Source organism: Falco peregrinus, chromosome 1 (assembly GCF_023634155.1).
Source record: "Falco peregrinus isolate bFalPer1 chromosome 1, bFalPer1.pri, whole genome shotgun sequence".
Classification (NCBI taxonomy): domain Eukaryota; kingdom Metazoa; phylum Chordata; class Aves; order Falconiformes; family Falconidae; genus Falco; species Falco peregrinus.
Window position 1 is genome coordinate 71,099,340 of NC_073721.1, and position 19,900 is coordinate 71,119,239.

Genomic DNA, 19,900 nt, shown 5'->3' on the forward strand with positions numbered 1-19,900 from the left:
TAGCTGCAGGTTTATGCATTTATATGCATAATAATAATTATTATTCCTCTTGTGAATGTCTCTGACACCCTGTGACTTAGCTTTGATGGCCTCCTTTAGAAGAGGCACTGAATTACACCGAGAGCATAAAGAAAGTGAGGAAAACATTTGTTTAATATTGCAAGAGATCTTCTCTGTGTGTATATTTAGCTATAGGGACACAAAAAGAAAGAAGTATTTTAATGATTTTTAAGCATTTTGGAACCTCATTGTTCTCTCCTGGGTGTGACAGAAAGACTGTGTACATGGTACACGGAGTTGTTAAACACAGATGTAGTTTCACAATGCTCTGCCTCTAGGGGCAAAGCCAGATTAAAGGGTCCTCTGTATTCCCACTGTCCCCTGTGCCATCAGCAGCTCGCTTTCCTGCACTACTACGAACCCCAGGTGCACAATGGCTTGTGAGGCCGCCCTGACATGATCTGAAGGGATCCAGGTTAAAAATAACTCTCCAAAAGGGTTATTTTCAGTAATCCTGTTTACCCTGTGCTCCCACAAGCAGTTGTTGTGGTATAGCCGGAACAGGGAAGCTGCAGCAGAAGAGCAGGACCACGCAGCCGGAGGTGGGAAGGAGCAGCTGATGCCAATGTCTTATGGCCCAGCACCGGCAGTCTCAAATGTAGGATGAACTCTGCTGCCATTAACACCTTTACAGCCACGGGTTTGATCCTGTTCTTGCTGAAAACAGCAGGCTTCTTTCTGCTGGTGTTAAGCAGGGCCATGAAGGAGGTGGTCTTCTCACCTCAACTCACTAAAACTGCGAAGGTAATTTGTTGTCGGATTTTTTCTTCTGAGAGTACTTTGCTTTATCTCTCCTAATTAATAGTTCTGGAACTATTTAACATAAACCTCTCTTTTCCATATTTGCATTTGGACTCTTTGTGTCAATTGCATATTTCCATGTAAAATTAGAAATCTGCAGTCAAAAATTAGCAACTGAGAATATTCTGCCATAAACCAACACAAAATTCACTTCTGATTTGAGTGCACTACTAAAGCAAATGTCTTTAAAGATTAATACAAGTTTTTGGATGTGTTTAAGATAGTTGAAATCTCAGCTGAGTGGATTTACTATGTCAACAATTTTTTTTCTGTTTCTGAATAACAAAATTGACTAGATAAAAATAATTTATGAAATTATTTTTAAAACAGCTTTTAATTTACAATTTTTAAAGTTTAAATTTTAATAGAGCTTTTGCACATATTCACTCAGTCACTTTTAAATTAACTGAATCTTTTTTTTGAAATGTTTATTCTCTTGAGCTGGGACTCATATCTAGCATGTCACTTAAGTGTCACATGACAGAATATTTTTATACTAGTAAAACTGGAAATGTTTATGTATAGGCCACTTGGCTGGAAATAGAAAGCTGGTGAAGGTGTGTGAGAACAGGAAACACTAATTCACCCTGTTTGAGTGGGCCCTTAGTAAGTAATACCCGCCCACCCACCAACCTGATCAGCCGGACAGATTTAGAAACCACTGTACAAATCAAAGGATTTGGGGCCAAAGAAAAAGAAGCAGAGGGAGATGTATCTAATTTAATTATGAATATTAAAAAATACGTTAGTCTTTTAATTTTTACCTGCTCAGTTATTTAGTATGAAAACACTGCTTGTATTAATCTTATAAATTAAGAACTGCCATAACTTCCAGGTCTTCCTTGTCTCATAGTCTTGCAGTTACAATGTCTGGTTACACTCTCTTTTGGACTTCAACTGTGTTAATTTCTGAGCTTCAAATCATAAAATTCTCCTGAATCATTTTGATATCAACACCCTTCATCTACTCTTTGCCCTTTATGTGCTGTTGTGGAGGAGCATGGTTGTTCACAGACACATCCAGCACTTGGATCCAAAGAGATGAAATTTCCTCCTTGTGGTTGCATCAACTGCCTCCTCCTTGACCTGTTTCACATTTTTTGCACAGCAGCCCCTTCTCCATGGAGAGACAAATTCCCTCGTCTCCCCGTTTTGGCATTAGGTTGCTTGTGTTTGCTTTGTCGGATCTGCAACAGCTGTATCCTCCTGATGATGTGTATAGAGCTTTCAGAAACTGATCCTGGGGATTAAAAACCAGTAGCTCTTGTGTTTAATAGGTGCCGACCTACATGGGGATGAATTTCTAACCCTCTGACCACCTGTCACTCCATCAAGTGCTGTAGGAGTTTGCAGACTTTGCAGGATTTGGCTCAGGAATAACGGGAGCAAATTGTAAAATGGGTTGTCAGATGTCAAGTTCTCCATGCAAACTGTTACCAGTTTGCAAAGTTGTGCAGAGAAAAGTTGAGATGTTGATCGAAAACTTGATGCTTATGCTGCCAAACTGACTGGGTATCAGTGTGGGTATCAAAATAATTTCTACAGTGTTTCCATTGCATTTCAGCAATGTTTAATCAGAAAATTATTTTAAAGCTTTACTAAAAGTAAATTCAAACAAAAAACTGCTGGTAAAATTATTAAAGTTGCAGTTGATGTGTGTTATTATACTTGGAAAAATGTTAACTGACATTCCATTAAAAATGGAGCTCATTTTACTGTTTTGTCATTATTGGTACTAGGATACATACAGCTTCAGCAGTGGGAGAGCTTGCTACCTAGTGCAGATGCTGTTTCATGGAGGGAGCAGAGATACAGGAAGTTATATTTCCGTAGACTTTTAAGGATATATTAATAGAAGGATGGTGTTTGTTTTTTGTTTTAAAAAAGGAGGATAATAGGCCAAAAGTGGAAAGTTAAGCGCCTTACAAGTATTGTCAAAGAAAGAGGTCTACGATGTTGCCATTTTGATGAGGCTTTTACAGTGCCAGTCATCTCTGCAAAAATAATCTGTTCTCTGTTCAGAGGCACTCACAAAAATGAATAGAAAGAAGCCAACAAGCAGTTATAATGTACTGCTTCTAAAAACACATTTCTAACACTGATCTGTTCATTCAAAACAACAGCAGAGGCTAAGCTCATCTGAGATCAATTCTGATATTGAGAATCACTTAGAAGAAACTTTGAATTTGGCCTTTAACATTAAGAAAAGAAAACTTCACAAAAGGAGTGCTGGTGATCAGGAACGGCTTTGGAGTTCTGAGATTATTTACTGCAATGGTAGGAGATGATATGGAGTTTAAAATATTTGGCTTTTTTTCTAACAAATGACATTCCTGATTCCTGAGAACGTCTCAGAAGGAAGCTCTGCAGTGATGTAGGGGTGATTCAGCAGAGGTGTGGAGTTTCTGGTCACATAAGGCAAACTGACTGTAATGCAGCTCGGGTCTGGTCGTTGTCACGATGAATTATACTCTGAATTTCAACATCACACTTCACCTTACTTTGCTGAAACCTGTGGCCTATCTTCCTTAGTTGCATGTGCCTCTCTTGCCCTAGTTTCCTTCCTGGAAAGAGGGGACTAAATGTAAAAATAGGTGACTATACATGCATCTAGATACTTGTAGTCAAATCCAAACTACCTGCTACATGCAAGCTGACTTGCAGCCTGAAGCAAGCCAGCTGGATCGGTAAGCAGTGAAATCCGTTGGGGGAAAAGGAAGAAGGGGAACAGAATGGGTCTAGTTCAAATGTAAACTTCACAGTGTATGCAGACATGGCTATGTTCCTGTCCACACAATGTGAGCACCTATATGAATGAACATGGGTCATTAAAAATATGGCTTGTAGTCTCTATGTCTAGAAGCCTAACTCAAACCTAACAGAGACTTTTAACTTAAGAGAAAAAGGTTTAACTTTCTCAGCTTCTATGAAGATTTTCATACTTTGTTCTCATAAGTAAAACCCAATGACAGTTCTCTTCTTAGGCTTCATAAATAGAGACAGATTTATATGCAAATGTCCTCTTGTAACTAATTTTAGAGCCCAGTGTCTGCCAAACTGCCAGAACTTCACCCAACAGTTAGATGTCTTGGCAGAGCAAGACATACACACACACACACGCGCGCGCGCACACACACATATATATAGGTTTACAGAACATTCTGCCATCATGTTATGCTGTGGTCTGGAAAAAAGCAGTACTTAGAATTTTATGAAATGTAGATATATTCTACCACAGAAATTAGAAATAATCCACAAATATTAGAGCATGATAGGTCAGTGGTTACATTTCTCATGTGTTGGTGAGAGGTACAGAGTAAGAACTGAAACAATTTATTTGCAAGAATACTGAAAATGACTAGTTTCTGTGGTTTTCTGATTATCAGGACAAACTACGATTTCTGACAGGACCAGATGGAGCTGTGGTCTGGACTGTGAGCGCAGATCCTCGTCAGCAGTATAGAGGCCTCTAGTCCTGTTGGCCTGGATCACTTGCAAAGCTTGCCATCAGTCCTCTGCTGAACCACACAGCCTGGTCCTGGGAGATCAGGGCTGTGCCACTAGCTTTGCTAGTTTTGGAAAAAAATCAGATGACCTCTCTATACCTCAGTGTCCTCATATCTAAATAAGGAATAATAATTTTCTGTACGGTAGAGTTGCTGTAAGGCACATGTTGCTGCTGTTATTATTTGTGAGTTTGGGACCAGCATGATGGGCGTACTCTGAGAGGCTTAGAGACCAGGCAAAACCTCAAAATTTCGGACATTTATTTATGCTGAGATAATAACTAATTTTTCTGTTAACTACTAAACCCCAGACATTAATCAATTTATTACTCAGTCCTTATGTATATGATGCTGTGAGTCTGATGCCACATCACTGGCTTTGACGGCTTTGGTGTTTCTTCCCTCTGAGACCAAGATGGCTAGGTTCAAGGGCTTTTCCCCCAAGGGAGGCTTGACTTTTTCCAAGCTCCACAGTGTATCACTGATGTTTATATACACTTTTCTGTGGGTCAAGATCTGTCTGGTCCAAAGGATTGTTTTCTCCTTTCACGGACCAGCCTCTGTTCTGGCTGGTGTAGGGAAGTGTTCCCACCTGGGTGTCACCACTTGGGTGCCAGCCTATTCCAGCTTGTTGAGAGCAGTGCTACCTGCTGGCAGATTGTGTGCCACTTCTCTTGATTCCTTCTGCAGTTCTGGACTGGGTACTATTAACTTGGTTTTAACAATTTTTATGCACCTATGTCAAATAAGTAGTTATCACAAGATATACTTTGCTTCCTACTCTAAATCAATCAGTCTTATAGTAAGTCTGGGAGTCTGGGTACAAGATAAGCAGTAATGAAGCGCAAATTGACCTTCATGCTACATTAAGATTATCTGATGAAAACACTATAGAAATCTAAAATGTTAGTGTGGTAGCATAAGAATATAATGTTATGAATAGGGGTGTGGAAAACTTGGTTTAAAAACACATTAGAAAATGAAAGGTCACTAGTGCTTGAAATGGTGTCGCATGCAGAGCTATGACACTTTGCCACCTTTTTAAGTACTAACATAAATACTTTCTGCTTTGCAGGGGAGAGATCAGCTGCATCTGTACTGCAGAGTTCATCTCCTGCTAGCAAATTGCAAGCGTGTGCACTATCCCACCACTTCTTCTGTTTTCCTGCAGAAGGGTGTCACTTGGAGGAAGATAAAATCCTGCCTAACTGATTCCCCTTGATAGTCAGTGAACCAGGACTGTGGAAACCCACCTGCCCTGGTGCTAGGCTGTGCTCCACCCCACCCCTCCCTGCAGGACCAAGAAGTGCACTCTGGAGCTGCCCTAACTTACAGATAAGCCAGCAAGAATGGTGTCATAGCTGTGACTTACCTCACCTCTTCGCTGTTACTGAACTTGAGTTTGTCTACCCCCCTCCCTGCTTTTTTTCCCCCACTCAGTTCTTGCACCTCATTGCGCAAACACAGTAGCTGACCCTTGCCCAGCAGAAAGGGCTGCAGACCACTTGATCTCAGGGCACACAGCCTCAGCTGGTGTAGATTGACATAAATGACGTTCTAGCAATTTACTTTCAGTTGAGGATCTCATTTGTCTGCTGGTTTGTTCCACAACTCTTTCTGTAGTTTGGCTCATTAGTTTCTTTTTCTTTTCAGCTAAGTTAAAATCTCAAGGCTCAAGCTAAAACCCTGTGGCTCAAATGACTTTTTTTCTGCTAAATCTCTGTTGAAATAACTGCTGTATCTAAGAATATTCTGACGATTTGGATGTAAACGCCTCACAGTAAGTCAATGTTTTACTTGTTTTATACCATATTGCACTAAATCTGTTGACATTTAGTCATTCCAAATGCACTTTTTTACACAAGCAGAAGGTGTAAAACATGTAGTCAAGGATGAGAACTTCTTTTGTATTTGGGTGAATTTCAGTGAAATAGTATACCTAGAATAAATAAATATAAGTGATGCTTGGGTTTGGGGTTTTTTTCCCTGTTGGGCCATGTGGTGAAAAGCTGTAGTATACATTCATGCTATTTCTTTTTAATCGTGTAACATTCTTAAAATAATTGGAAGCTAATTTTGGTAGATATCATAAAAAAAAGTCTTTTTTTTTTTTTCCAAATGGTAATTTTGCAGCATCCTTAAGCTTGGGTAAAAAAAATGATTCTGACTTGAAAAACTGACATTCATGACTGTGACAGATCTGTTTATCTGCATTTTCAGGTCCTCTGGTGCTTAAAAATTTCCATAGCTAATCTCCTTCCCCCCAAATGCTGCAGCCCATTGGAGGCTAGAAATCATATGCTTGGGAAAAACACATGTACATATTTTAGAAAAAGGATTGAGAAGGAGTAACATGGCAGGAGACAGGATAGTAAGGAAGGGTGGACAAAAAGCAGTGCAAAAAGTTAAGAGATCAGAGCTTACCACTGCTTCAGTCACTTGTTTTGCTGATTTCAGTTATCAAAGTGCTAATGTAGTTTTCTGTGAAACACTTTCTTCTATATGGCTTTGTTTCTAGTGCAAACTTAGCACTTGATCTAGGAAGTAGCTATAATTATTGACTACAGTATTTTATGTGATGAAACTTCTTTTGCTGTGATACCTGGGAAGACAGGAATAAATAACACTGTGGAGAAAGGGGTGCTTGTAAATAAGGAGAAGCTGTAAATGGGGCTATTTCATTTTTTGTGGAGAAGCTGGGGAAGGATCCAAGAAACATTCTGGAGTTATTTTGAAGATTAAAGGGATTTTATTAGAACTGTACCAATTTTGGAAAATCCATCTAGCACGCAGTCTTCAGCTCTTTTTGTTATGATGCCTAGGCTGTTTAAAGTCAATAGAGAATTTCAACAGCACGTTTACAAGTGTGAGGGAGGTCCTAGTGAAAAATAAGTAGTAGTAAGCGTGTTGTATACCGTGGAAAGGAGTGAGCCTTGGTAAAGGGAATTTACTGTAAAGGTGTCTTCTGGGGGGCCTTGGTGTGTCTTCATGGAGGCAAAAGGAACAACACATGCTGTACCTTTTAGTGTTAGAGCAGGTCCATTGCTTTTGAGATCCTTGTAAAGTCCTTGTTATAAACCCATGAAAACCACGTTTCTAACTTCTCTGGGGATGATTGCTCCACCAGCTGTGCTGTATCCTGGTATACCTCTGGTTATATCTACCTGACTGGGAGCTAGCCAGATTTCGGCAGAGCTAGCATACCACAGTTTGCTTAGATGGATTGGAGATAAGGAGGAGGGGGAGAGACATGCAGGTGTAAGTCTTCACTGATTAGAAAGATAAAATCTGCATCATGTGGCAAATAGTGATCCAGCTGTAACAAATTAGCTTTACTTGTGATCTACCAGCTGCTTTTCAATTAGTAACATCTTCAGATCATCACCAGGTTTCATGCTGTCAGTCACAATGCTGTTGAGCCACACACATCCACAGGGCTTCCTATTTGAAAGTGATTATGTTGAAATAAAAATAAAACCATTACAAAGACCATATTTTAACAGAATTGATTTTTTGTGCAATTCAAGCAAAGGCATGCTTGTTTGGTTTTTCACAAGACTGGTCTGGGTTATGCTATGACATTGTTAGTTATATGTTGCATTTTACTGCAATTACATCCTTCAGTCAAACTATTTACTTAACATACTTAATAGAGGTAATCTTACTCTTCGAGTGAAAAAGATAGGAACATAATATAAATCTTAACACTAGTGGGACTGAGGGAGAGGAAAAAATGAAAATTACAGTTTTCAGAGTTCCAGGAGCTGAATCCAAGCCAAAGTCCTTTCAGATCTTTGGCTCTGAGCATTGTCTTCTGGAGGGATCTCTCTAGTGTACCGTGTCACCAGATCCATGCAGATTAATGCAGAGGTAGCCCTGAAGTTTGTTGGGTTTTGGTACGTGCTTTGAAGAATGCTCCAGTTTCTGAGGTAAGCGCTTTGGATTAGCTGATACCATTCTGGGAAAGGCTTTTAGTGCTGATGGAAGGACTCCACAATGTGCAAGGTCCCACAGCTCCCTCATCTTAACAGCAAAGCCTTGCTTAACATTCACTTTCCTGCCTCTTTTGTGCCCTGTGACTGCAGAGTGTGGCATAAGGGGTTCAGCCTTACAGCTTTCCAGACGCTGCATTTGCTGTATCCTGCTGTTGCTGCAGCTTGTTACTGTGGTGTGAATTGCATGGGGGAGCATCCCTCAGAGCTGCTGACACCCTGTAGAGCAAAGGGCTCCAAGTGAATGATGGTGTGGAGTGCAGGATCACTGGTCTCTCCTTAACCCTAGACACTGAAGGCAGATGTCCTTGCCCTGCATAAATCAGCTCAGCTCTGGCTTTTTTTTTTTCTTTTCCCACAAAACTTCCTTTGCAGGGTCTAAGTCCTGGTTGACACCAGCCGTCTTCTGAGTAGCTGTCAGCTGTAGCAATGGTAGAACAGAGAATCAATGTAGAGTGTGGCAAAGGGTAAATCCTTTGCAGTGCCTGGAAGTACGCATTTTAACAGAATTTAATGTTAAATCGGACAGGAGAAAAACGACAAACAAGCTAGAGGAGGAAAAAGGACAGCATTTTTCAGGGTGTATTGAAGAACAGTGGCAACAGGGTTTATCTGGAAACAGAAATGTTGCGAAAACGTTAGGTTTTACTGTGTACTAATACCAATATCGCCCTCTGACAACTGTAGAATTGTTGTCATGTAAATCCCCTTTTCTTCTCTTATCTCCCCCAACTAGCTCATGAAAAAAGTGTAGGTGGGATTGGAAGAAAACCAGTTTGTGCAAATAAAGTTATTTTTTATATTCTGCTTTTAATGTCTCTCATAATGGCAAGTAACTTCGCTGATTGTTCGTGGGTGCAGTGTTCAGTGTGCATGTTATTAAAACCTTTCTGTTATTATGTTCACTAAGTTTTAGTAGAAAACAGAGCATTTTTAGGATGTGGGTAACTCCAAATTCATGAGCAGAGAGAAAAAAATTAGACATTGAAAAAACATCATGTTTCAGGAAAAATGTAGGTGGCCTTCCGTCCTTATTTCATTGCACTGTTTGTTTATTTGATTTTTGTCTCGTTTCTCAGTGACAGTTTGTTTGTATTTTTAAATTACATTGGTCCAAGATTATTATTGTTTAAAAATTACTGATAAAGGCTATCCTATTCAAACAAGTTGTGGAGAATACTTCTCACCTGACAGTCTCAATAATAACTGGCCCTCCAGCAAGAGCTGAGCAAAATTCTTTCCTTTGTGATAAATAACTACTCAGTATTTTCAAGTAAGATTTAGGAGTGCTATTTAGCTTGCACAACAACTAGTAATAATTTTTTCCCAGTTTAACACCCTTGTCAGGTGTTATGAAGAGGATTTTTCCTGATTATTAGCTGAACAATTCAGTTTGGTCCTTGGTGCCCGGATCCATCCCTTTTATTCTCCTTTCTTCTCAGATTTATTCTACCCACTGAATTTTACTTTTCCTTTTTTGTCAGCTCCGGGATTATTTGTTCTATGCTTACTCTGGGTTTAATCTTCCTTGCCACAGGGCCAGACAAAAAAGCCAAGAGGCTGTATGCCTCTGGAAGAAGAGATTATTTCCTTCACCTGAAACCTGAATTCCTTTCACTTGTCCCCTTTTCCCCAGCCTGAATTTCCTGTAAGCTCAAACTTTTGGCAGACAAGAGGGAGAGAGTACCCGATTCTTGTAATATTTCTACTTACTTACCTGCTAGGAAATTAATCTTCTTTTCTGTCTCTTGTGGTTTGTAGTAGTCGGCATGAAATTTTTCTGTAGAACAGTATTTTAGGCTTCTAAATAAATGTATTTTTTTCTTCCACATTTACTTTGCAGGGACTGACCTTACCTCTATGATTAAAATTGGCCTTTCACTTTTCATATTCACTAACCTCACCATGACCAAAATAATTAATGTGGTACATCTGTAAACTTTCTCTAGGGTTCCTTTTTATTTTATTTTACGAAAATTAAGACAAATTAGAAAAGGCATTTGGGAAATTTTTCTGCTTCAGAAAAATAAGATTAACTCACTACTTGAACACTTTCCGAACTCTCTTGGCTCGTCATACCTCCAAAATAGGTCAATATAGACCTTCCAGATGAGTATATTGACTTAATCTATTAGCTTTGGCAACTATTGGTAGTGTTGAGTAGATTTCTTCCCACTGATAATAGTTAAGCAGTTGTGGTTGAAATTACTTTGCTGTTAGAACAGTTTCCACATACGTAAAAGGCTCTGTAAGGCTCATAAACAAAGCCATGGGCAGTAACTAATCTGACTTTCATTTTTGTGGCACTATGTAGGAATTCTGAAAATTCTGCAGAAATGTCAAATAATTCTGTTTCAGTGTGATTTTTTAAAATTATTAGTTTTCAATTTAGACTGTGAACCTTTTATCTTCAAATTTCAAATTTGCAAATATTAACCTTTAAGGTTTTTGGATGTGCCATAAGCTTTTGCATACAAAGGAAGCAAACATGCAGGGCAATTTACATCTTGTGTAAATATTGATTTTTGTGACACATCACAACCTGTTGCTGCCAGGGATGCAGTTTGTAAAGCCCAGGCGGCCTTATTGACCAAGTGCAAAGAGCAGGATTACGTGAGGGTCAGCAAAAAAAGGTTTTTACCACTAGAATTTTACCTTTGCCCACTTTCTTACTTTTAAGGTTTTAAAGTGTAACTTCAAAGTGAAGTTGGCCTTTTCAATATTTAAGTGGTTTGAAGAGGCAAAAAAATTTCAGGTATTCCTTTCTCCTCTCCCCCTTTATGGCTTCATTATGTTACTGATTTTCAGGCTTCAGAAAGTGCAAAGATCCTTGTCCTCCTGACTTCAGAGGTCTCGAAGCAATTGTGTTTTAACCTCAATGAAAATTTCATAGAAACAGATTCTTCTCGTGTGGTGTAGACTAGTCCCTTTATGTGACAGCAGATGGGGTATCTCTTTCAGTGGCTGTGCAAAGAAATAGATGGAGAAAAATGCATTGTTACCTGTGCTTGCTTGAGAGATGTATTTGAAGGCAGAGGGTGTATTTTAGGATTGTCATGTCTAATGGTTCATATTTCATAAGATTGAATTGTTTAAGATACTAGTAGAGATTTAAATTAAAATATTCCGTCGGATGAAGGCTGATTTTTGGAGGGTGGGGGAGGATTTTCCACCTGAAATCTGTAGGGACTTCTCAGGGGAGACATTTGCCATTAGGTCAGTAGAAAACAGTTTGGTGTCTTCCTGCACCCCTCCAGGTTCTTGCTTTTCTATCAAGTTGGTTTAAATGGAGTTTAATCCTCTGGTTTTTAACTATGTCCTGTAGTATTTTAGTGAATGCCAAGTGGAGATTTGTAAGTGAGAAAGAAAACCTGCGTGTGAAAATGTCTGGAGAGTGAGCAGAGAAAAGAAATTAGAATGGAAAAGAGAACTTGGTAGAGTCGCCTGTCTGGAGAAAATTAGCGAGTCAGCGGTGGGTGATACCATTAGTATTAATAGTGAAATAATTTTAGCATGTCTGTTTAGTTTCCTAGAAGTAGCATAATAAATGCTGAAATGATAAAAGCCACAGTTAGGATTAGCAAGTGTATGCAGCTTGCTCTTTCAAAAAAAAAAAGACACTAAATATTTCCTTGCATTTAAATTGTGTATCTTTTGTGTCTGTCGTGGTGGTGAACAATACCTCAAGAACTCATTAGCAGTGGCAGCTGTCCTTTTAAATTTTGGATTGGTTTCCCACAGCTGTCAGACTACTTGATCTTTTTAGAAGACTCATATTATTTCTACTCTTTTATTCAACTGTGAGGAAGCGACAGTGGTGATTGGGATTTTGTTATGTCAGTTTCCCACTATCTTGTCTTATACATAGAAACATATTGTACTGCCCTCAGTGTTTGAAAATACATTGTTGTTTTACTTGGAGAAATTGCTTGTGTATTTTATGTGCGTATATTAGCAATTTTCAAGAAGGGCTCAAGTTGGGCTGTTACCATTAAACTCATGGTTTTTAAAAAATCAAGCAAGCTAGGACACAGATGTCATATCTACAAAGTGTTAATGAGATCAAATGCTCAAATACAGTAATTGCAATGAGAAGGCTTTTGATTGTAGCTTACAAAATATTGGTAGCTTGGACTAATTTGTTGCTGCCAGCCAACAGTGGATAGAAATCTGCATCAGAACCAAGTTCAGGGCTGCAGAAATGTTTTGTCTCTGAGGGTGCTGGTACTGACTATGGTGCAAGTCCAGTGCTGGGCTCCCCAGTTCAAGAGACTAGGGAGGGTCCAGCAGAGGACTGCAGAGATGCTGAGGGGACTGGAGCATCTCCCTGATGAGGGAAACTGAGAGAGCTGGGCCGGTACAGCCTGCAGAAGAGAAGACCGAGAGGGGATTTTTTCAGTGTCCACAAATACCTTAAGGGCGAGTGCCAAGAGGACGGGGCCAGGCTCTTATCAGTGGTGCCCCAGTGACAGGACAAGGGGCAACGGGCACAAACTGCCATATGGAATATTCCATCTGAATACTGAGGAAGAACTGCTTTACTTTGAGGGTGACCGAGCCCTGGGACAGGCTGCCCAGAGAGGCTGTGGGGTCTCCTTCTCTGGGGACATTCAAAACCTGCTGGGACGTGACTCTGTGCAGCCTGCTCTGGGTGCACCTGCTTTAGCAGGGGCTGGGCTAGATGATCTCCAGAGGTGCCTTCCCACCCTGACCATGCTGTGATTCTGTGTCAGGTGCCAGACTGGCTGGATTGCCTGGTCTTGCTAGTATGACTGTTGCCGTTTCCCTTGTTTTTCTGACTTTAGTTGCTGCAGAATTAAGATAACAATGAGCGCTTTAGAAAAATCTGTCTTTTTATATAGAGCGTGTGCATGTTTTAGTAAAATCTAAGTAGTTTGCAAATTTCTAACTTTGACCTCAACTTACAAGCCTTTAGAGCACATGAGACCTGGCTGAAAAACAGTTTTAAGTGCCCCATGTTATTACTAAACATTAAAGGTTGCTAAAACTTTCTTAGTTAACCATTTGTAACAATAGCTATAGTTGGGGTTTTTTTTGGCAGTGGTAGTGTCTGGGATTTCTTCGTTATTGATGGAAATAATTAAACTGGCCATCAAAAGTTTTAGCAGCTGCAGCAGTTCATGCGCTCATGTAGTTTCTGGCCAACTAAATGGCAGAACATGGTGGTCCCCTGCGTGTCGGGTTGTTGCAGTGTGTGCATGGGTGCTTGCCAAAGTGGCTGATGGAAATGGAATCTCCTCAGGGGCATGGGCACTGCACGGGGATGCGGAGCTGGGCAATATCCCGTTTGTGTCAGGACTGCTTCAGCCTTCAGACAGGAGCTGTGGAAAGCTATCTCCTGTGACTTGCATAGAGGTTATAATTTGTGAGATTTAAAATAATTTAGCCCAGCCAATTATTCTCAAGCATTCGGATTTTTACTAGAAATGTAATACATTCAAACACCTGTGGTATTAATTCAGGAGTTCAGGTAAACTAAACATCTTCAGAGGTAGCTCTGCAACTTCTGGATGGGCATCTTTTCTTAAAGGCACTGCTTAAATGTGACATAGTTTTGTGTGTTCAACCTCAGAATGAAAGTGCTCTTTTCTGAGTGTTTACTGTGGGCAGAAATAGTAGTATGACAGCAAATACTGCTGGCCACAAACAATATTCTTCATAAATGCATATCTACATTTTACATTATAGCATATGTATTTGAATATTTTACTGGTGCTGAGGAGAGATTTGAAGTTATGCCATTTTAATTTCATCCTGTAAAAGCTTTGATGGTGGAGCAGTATTAGGATGAGTTTTTTTGGGCAAAGGTCTTTCAGACAGCAATGGGTAAGACAAACACTGGAAATAGTTCAGTTGTATTTATGTGAAAGTTGCTGGTCAAGCCCAGAGGCTTGGCAGCAATACCTTTATGGTGGGATATGAGTAAAATAATGTTGTGTTTTGCCGCCCACAAATCTGCATAAGCTGTGGGTACGAGGGAGGATGCTGACCGCCTACAGCCTGAGCGCCACGGAGGTACCTGGAGACCGGGCACGTGGCTGGTCCCAGGCCTTCTGTGAGACACAAAGAACTAATGAGATTGGGGAAATTCTTGTGTTTCTTGCTACTTAAAGAGCAGTTCATTTGTTCAAACTTCTGGAAACTAAGGTAATGCTGAAACACTTCGCTTAATTTTTTCGTTATGAATAGTGCCATTGCTTCAGCAAAGGCCCATTTCAAAATGAAAGCTGTTTAAAGGTCAAATGTAGTTTATAGCATAATTATTCACCTCGTGCCTGTTCTGTGGGAAGTGCATTCAGACACCTGATTGTTGCAAAAATATTTTTGCAAAGCAAAGGCTCTTTTTCTAGGTGCTAGAAATGTTAGTTTTGAATTAAACTGAAATACGTTATTTTACTAAGGCTGCAATGATGCATGAAAAACAGATAAGATTAGAACTGTTTGTGCACTTTGATTTAATAAAGCCCATTTTCCTTTTGGAGGTACCTTTCTTGGCCTCCTGCGCTTCTTCCTCAAACAAAAGTCTTTAGCTACACATAGTTTACCAGCTTAAGTATACTTCAAAAATGGTAATTTAAAAGCCCTGTATAGCCAAAATAGCTCTGTTCCGGAACGACTCACAGCATGGTCTTTAAAACAGAACACCCAGCTACTAAGCTGTTCTGTGTCACCTCAAAACATCTGTGGAAAACAAGGCTATAATAGATACATTGTTCTCAGATGCTTTTTTCTTTTTTGTTAAGTCTTGTTAAATAGCCAGTACTTTATTTCAGTAGAATAGGGCCCTTTTCTCTTGCAGTAGCAAAAACTTCCCTCCTACAAGGATAGTTCTGTATGCCTGCGTGCCTGTAGTTTCTTTTACATCTTTTAAGAGACTCCAGTTAAGAGCTAATCTGACTCAAATGGTGGCTGTTTACCCCTCTTAGCCATTTCTTTCCTACTGTGCATATGGCTCCCTAATTCTTTCCTATTCCTTCAGTTGCACCGATGCTCTCACCTCACTCTCTAAAAAAGGATGGTGCTCACATGCATGGCTGTGGTGCGTTTTCTCTTTGCTCTTCGTACTGTCACTCTAAATGCTGCTCTCTAGGTCCTGTTCTTCATTCGCAGCCCTCAAAGCAAGTACTGTGTATTTGTCCTACAAACATACACCCTCTTCTGCAGTCCAGGAAGCAGCAACACTGTCCTGTGGAGAAGATGACCAGATCAATTGGGTGCTTATGCTATGGCATTGGCTTCCATCCACAGCTCCCCTTCCCTCGCTCCTTAGAAGCAGCGTGTGAAATAAGGTGATATTTATTCTATGAGTAAGTTTTGTAGTTGCTTTTAGGTCTACAGGTCTAGGAATTTACAAGATAAAAATAGAAACTAAAGGTAGCTTTGAGATTCAGAGAGCTCGTAACCCGAGAGGACCCTTTGGAGGTAGTCAGCGGAGAAGGAATCTCCTGAGGCCTTGCTTTTTATTCATCCTTTGATCAAGAGTGACTGCCTCTGAAATGGCAAAGTTTAAAGACTATCTACAAAAGCGTCTGCTATGAGCTGGCCCCTGAGAAATGACTGTATCTGTAGGCAAACTGGAAATAACATTTCCGTTGCCAGATGAACTTTCAGGCAGTTAAATTCTGATCACAGTAGGGAAAGGAAAAAGGAACACTGAGTTATGAAAAACACTTTTATTAAAATTACACAAAAAATCTATTTCAAGTGACTTGCATTCCATTTTAAGTATGGCTCATAATACCCACCTACCAGTCAGGTTTAACGTCAATAGCGTGTAAAAGAACTTTATGTCATTTGATTAGTAACAATTTTATTTTCATTCACATCATCATGTCAACTCTTTTCCCATTCCAAAACAACAGACCTACTGCCGCCTTAAATTCAGACATGTTCAGACCTTTCAAGTATCAAACACAATAAAAGTACTTGCAACAAGGAAGGCAAAACATTCATCTAATTATAACTGATATGGAAAATTTCAAATTTCTAAACCCGTGGTTTGTGGGGTTTTTGTGAATTGTGAAATTTGCTTCTGCCTTTCTGTGTATGGAAATACAGGTTGCATGTCTGCCATTGTAGCACATAAAGTACTGATGTTTCTGATGAGTTTTGATGAATTTGGGGATGAACAAAAGAACACACAAACCAGTATAAGATGCTGCAGGTAGATATTCCTTGATTGTTTGTGTTTCATTGTTTTTTCAAGCATTTGATTCACATAGAGTTGCATATTCTTGTAGGTGTACCAGCCTCTCCGAAAGACTTGGGAAGCTGATTGTATGCGTTGCAGGACTGCCCAGTGGCATAAACTGATTTTTTTCTTGTGCTTCCTGTCAAAACAGCTGTATTGGTATCAGTAGCAAAAGCTGATTTTAGTTTATAGCTAGCTTCTTTCTGATACGTGGAACCAGTTAAGGTTTTGTTTCCTTTCCAAACCAGGGTTTCCAATAAAGGAACAGTAGGATCAACCTAAAGGTTTTAATCTTCACCTTTTTTTTTTTTTTTAATAGTGATCTATTGCCAAACCGCTAAATATTTTGTATACTTCTTGCAAAGTTTTGTACAATGGAACTGTAGCTGTGGCACCAAACAACATGCCAGATCTCAGAGCCACCTGCGGTCATTTGAATCGCATTTTCTTTGTGCTCGTAGCTTCTGTTGACAACAGATCTGCAAATACTCTTTGGGTAGGCAGCATTCATTTTTCCTGGTATTCAGTACTGTGCCTAAATATGTGAATTTATTCACCGGTTCCCTGGTAGCTGATTCTTCTAGTGACAAATGCCAGTGTGTCCCCAGTCTTGTTCCTGGCTCAGCAGGATGTGATTTTTGGATGCCAGAGTCTCCCTCCTGGCTCTGTTTGGTGACAGATGCTACCAAGCATAGATGGTCACTAGAGGTTCATGGCTCAGTGCCCTGCTTTTCTCCTGTCCATCTTCCTCTGGTAGGAGAGAGGAGCAAGGGAAAGAGGTGGCTCCTATCCTTCTGCTTGTGTTACCGCAACACCTTCTGATCTGGGCGTCCAGTTGGGAGAAGGAAGGTGGCTCATCTGGACCTGCCTCTTTCATAGATCCTCCTGGCCCTCACTGATGCCAGTTCCCTACCCAGGCAGCAACGCTTTCTGTGAGCTCTGGCCACGGCGCTGTGCCTTGCTGAATGCTGCTCCTCAAGCTTCAGGTGCGCTGGAGTTTGAGCGGCCCTGGGGTCCTTCTCATAGACAATCTGTGCTGCAAGCTGAGATCCAGGCCGTGCGCTGAGCTGGTGGACGCAGGCAGAATTGTTCTCCAATAAGCAAGGGAAACTAGGATGGTTATCAAGATGCGTCTGCAAATTGCAGTCAGTCCTGCCATCCCGCTCCATCCCTCCATTGTGAGGAGGGAAAAAAAATCCAAAATCAACAAACCCGTCTGAGCAGTTGGACCTGGACACAGTGGCTGCTCACTTACAGGCTTCTTCAGGGAGCAGCTGCAGAAGTGGAAATCTTACATTTAGGAGCACTAGCCACGATCAGAGAAATTGGAATACTGTGTATAGAAAGGGTACATTTTAGCAAAACAATAAACCCACTTGAATAAAATGAGATCCCTTTAATGTAATACTTTTCAGTAAAAAGGAGGAGGTGGCTAGAGCAAGACTGCCTTTTGGCGCATACCTTTTGAGGTAGTTTAGCTTTTCTGTTGTCATTGTGAAAATGTGTATATACATATATATATCTGAACAGCATCAAAATATGTAACTAAATGATAGAGACATTTGTCCTTGATTTCTTACTGTGAAAAATTTCCAAAGAATGCAGTCCAGGTTTCATCCTTTCTGGATCTAAGTCAGCCAGAGTTGCATTTATTTTCATAGCGCTGTTTTCATTCCCGAAATGAGTGTTTATTAGAAATAGGTAACAGAAAGCAAAGTCATCTTGTGCCAAAAGATTCTTCTAAACCTGATGTGTTTTTGCTTCAGGAACTTTAGATGTACAAATATTTCTGTGGGTTTGGGAAGGGAACTAGCTGTTTCCTTTGAGGTATCAATACGAGCATTTTGGGGCTAAATCCTTGTCTCTGCTGGGACACTGGAACTTCTGAGGCCCTGTAGAAAGCCTGGCTGGGATTCTAGTGAGCTTGGCACTTGCAGCCTAGATCTTGACTAGATAGAGACGGCACATAGGGAGGCCACGCCAGCAGAATAGCAAAACAAATTATTAATGACACCTAGAGAAGGAAAAAGAATTTGGAAAACATCAGGGATTTGGTGTTCATGGTTTGACTGCCGCAATTATAAAACTACATCAGTTTTCATCAGGTTTTTGCTGATGGTTTGACTAAGCAGACTTGTACAATTTCCCAGTAAGAGTTGCACAACAGCCCTGCAACATACAGTGAGGGTCTACAAAGCAAGTGCCTGTCTTCCTTGGTACTTACTCCTAGAGGAATTCCAGTAGTTTATGTGTGTGTTTTTCCTCCCTCTTCTCCTGCAAACTACCACGTATCCCCCCTCTGATAAAGGTTACTTCCAGACTGATGGAAATACGAAAACCGCAGAGGGTAGGTTTATATAGTTACCTTTCCTGTGTAGCAGTGCTTATCTTCGTGGCGTTTGCTTTCAAAGAACTCATCAGAGAGTGGTTACTGTGAGGGAAGGCTGGCTAACCAAAGCTTTGTTTACTGGGAAGGAAAAATAATGTCCTCAGTACTGCAGCTGGACAGACTGTGATGTTTAGGAGTTGGTGTCTTTCACTGTGAGTTACCAGTTCAAACTATATCTGAATGGACAGGGCCCGGGGCTGGTGATGGCTCTATGGGAAACGGATCGATGTTCTAGTTCAAGGGTGAATTCACATCCCAGCTGGAGCTCAGTAGTTTAGCTGTCAACAATCCCAGGAAAATGAAGCAGAAGAGATCCTCTGAGAGGACTGGAACATATTGGCGAGGGAATCTGAAGAAAATATTGCACCAGCAGTGTTTCACTTCATTCATTTATAAAAAGAGAGGGTTTATTTCAGTGCTAGCAAAACTGGCAATACAACAGCTAGCTTTGTTAATACACAAGCTCAAGACAAAAAATCGTGTTGCCTGCCTGTGAAACATCTTGTGTCATAATCCATTATCTTCGGCTGTTACCTCTCTCTGGTATGGTTTTGTGACCTGATCAATAGTCTTTGTTATAGACACATAGCAGAAACCACTGTTGCATAAAAGGACAAACTAAATCAAGTAGGAAGACACTGATCATATGGGATTTATAGATGGAAGAAAATGTTGCCCTTATTCAATCCATTTTATACAGTTCATATTTGTGGTCTTGAAAAAGTGTCTAAGCATAGTTATTTGCATTTGATAAAAACTGTGTCAATTTATGGTTTAAAAAGTCTGTTGAGAGGCATATTTGAGATGGAATGCTTGGATTCTATTTTTAAATCATATGCTTGCGTGTAATAAATGTTTCAGAGCAGGGCTCCTGATGTCATTCATGTATAAGGTGCCAAATTTGACACCTTATACGAGGTGCTGCAGTTATTCTCCTTGT

General features: G+C 40.3%; 1 long non-coding RNA gene across 5 annotated transcripts in view; it reads left to right on the forward strand.

Moving 5' to 3' along the window:
* The window catches only part of LOC114013071 (uncharacterized), a 45,641-nt gene that overhangs the window by 14,220 nt on the left and 11,521 nt on the right, over positions 1–19,900 (forward strand). For all 5 annotated transcript variants that reach the window (XR_008745473.1, XR_008745470.1, XR_008745474.1 and 2 more), the window contains one exon: positions 6,021–6,147. This is a non-coding gene — a long non-coding RNA (uncharacterized LOC114013071). The remainder of the gene's footprint in view (positions 1–6,020; positions 6,148–19,900) is intronic.